This window comes from Megalopta genalis, unplaced genomic scaffold (assembly GCF_051020955.1).
Source record: "Megalopta genalis isolate 19385.01 unplaced genomic scaffold, iyMegGena1_principal scaffold0046, whole genome shotgun sequence".
NCBI lineage: Eukaryota > Metazoa > Arthropoda > Insecta > Hymenoptera > Halictidae > Megalopta > Megalopta genalis.
Window position 1 is genome coordinate 1,437,501 of NW_027476115.1, and position 2,500 is coordinate 1,440,000.

The following is a 2,500-nucleotide window of genomic DNA, read 5'->3' on the forward strand; positions in this document are numbered from 1 at the left end:
CAGCCTTTGTTCCACCGATCCCAATTCTACCACCGACCATCAGTGGTATAGATCCAGGGCCCTCCGGGGCGCGCGTCCCGCTGTCCGGCACATTTATGTGTCCGGATTGTTGCCGCACCTTCCCCTCCAAGATTGGATTGGGGGTGCACCGACGTCGCATGCATCCGGACGAGATGAGCGCGGAAGTCGACATTGAGCGAGTCAAAAAGCGTTGGAGCGCTGAAGAACTGCGCTTGATGGCGAGGGAGGAAGCACTTGCCGCCACCAGGGGAGTACGGTTCATCAATCAACACCTGATGGCCGTGCTCCCCATGGGACGCACCCTTGAGTCAATCAAGGGTGCGAGGCGTGGAGCGGACTACAAAAATCTTGTAGCCCAAGTGCTCCACGCCCTCCAGGTGGCGGATCACCAACCAGGTGGTTCCTCCCTCCGTTCCGACACGGTTGAGATCCGTGATGATCCGCCGCGGAACGAGGATGTGATGGGTCCAACACCACCTTCGGATCCATCACACCTGCCATCACCTCGCTCAATGCAGGGGAGTGAGAGCCCGCACGATGGATTTCGGACGGCTATCCGGGAACTCCTTCCCGAGGTCGTCCGTATCCAGGGGTTCGGCGCACTCGCGCTCGTTGGAGTCGCAAACAACCTCCTCCACGGGCGCGATGTTGCTGCCGGACTCCATGCGTGGCTCCAGGGAGTTTTCCCTGCTCCTCCCCTGAGACGACCGCGACCTCCTTGTCCGGATGCATCCATCAGGGTGCCGAAGAAGCGGCAGCGTCGCCGGGATTATGCCCGCGTGCAAACGCTCTTTAAGACAAATATGTCTAGAGCGGCCAGGGAGATCCTCGACGGGGGACCTGGGACACGTTCCCCAGATGTCGCGGCCATGGCTGCGCACTGGGGACCATTCGTGTCCCAGGAGTCCACCCCCGTCGAGCAGTCTAGGCGTTTACCACCAACGCCCTCCCTGGCGCACGTGTGGCACCCGGTGACCTGTGACGACGTCACGTCTGTCACAGTTGCCAATTCTTCGGCACCTGGTATTGATGGCATCACGGCGAGGCAGTGGAAGGCAGTTCCGACGAGCATCAAAGCCGTCTTCTTCAATGCCGTGCTCGCATCGGGTGGTTTCCCTCCGGAAATGCTAATTAGCCGGACCGTGTTCGTTCCCAAGAAGGATGGGTCTTCTGACCCAAATGACTTCCGCCCACTGAGCATCGCATCGGTCATCGTTCGCCATCTCCACAAGATCCTGGCCAAACGTCTCCGTGCGGCCAGGCTTGTGGACGTTAGGCAGCGATGCTTAGATGATGGGTGCGCGGAGAATATAGCTGTGCTGGCTTCGCTGCTCGAAGACGCGCGGAGACGTCTAAGAGAGATCCACGTGGTCTCATTAGACGTCGCCAAGGCGTTCGATGCGGTGAGCCATCACGCTATATCCTCCGTGTTGGGACGAACCGGTCTGCCGGAGGGATTGGTTAGCTACACCACCCGGCTATATGCGAATAGCACCACGGTGTTTGAGGTTGACGGCGCTCGTTCGGAGCCCTTCCACGTAAGCAGGGGTGTGAGGCAGGGGGATCCCCTCTCCACACTCCTGTTTTGCCTCGTCGTTGATGAGGTACTAAGATCGGTACCTAGCGACGTCGGTTACGAGATCGAGGGCTGTCGGGTGAATGCGTTCGCATACGCCGACGATATAGTCCTCGTCTCGTCGACCAGGTTGGGTATGACCGCAGCCCTACGTGAGGTTGAGGCCCGGGCTAAGGAACAGGGGCTCTCGTTCAATGCACGCAAATGCGTGAGTCTCTCCATCGTGCCTGCCGGTAAGCAGAAGAAATACAAGGTCCTGGTCGATCCCCAGTATCGTCTTGCCGGTGGCGAGGAGATTAAACAACTCTCGCCATCCGAGCAGTGGCGGTACTTGGGGGTCGATTTCAGGCCTGTAGGACTGAAGCGAGCCGGCAGTGTACTTAACACCGAGATGGAGAGACTAACGAGAGCCCCCTTGAAGCCGCAACAGCGGCTCAAGATACTTAGATCGTTCCTTATCCCGCGGTTCTACCATGCGCTTGTTCTGTCGGGGACAACCCTAGGGAAACTTAGGGCCCTCGACAGGCAAGTTCGCGTGGCCCTCCGTAGGTGGCTGCGGCTCCCGCACGATACCACCGTTGGATACTTCCACACTCCGTGCAGGATGGGAGGCCTCGGCATCCCATCCTTTACCACCACCGTACCGGGACTTATGCACACGCGCCTAGAAAATCTGGCGGCCTCCTCCTCTCCAGCAGTGAAAGCTATTGCCGGGTCCAGCTGGGTCGATAAACGACTCAGCTGGGCCCAGCGGGCCCTTGTGAGAGACGGCATTATGCTGTCCTCCAAGGAGCTGAGAGAGGAGTGGTGGGCTAACCGCCTGTTCCGGTCGGTGGATGGTAACGAGCTACGTGAGTGTGGGAGGTCCAACCTTTCCAACTGGTGGATCGATGCGGGATCCTA

The 2,500-nt window shown here is 59.2% G+C and overlaps 1 pseudogene; it reads left to right on the top strand.

The window, feature by feature from the left end:
• The window catches only part of LOC143261282 (large subunit ribosomal RNA), a 7,965-nt pseudogene that overhangs the window by 3,302 nt on the left and 2,163 nt on the right, over nt 1-2,500 (top strand).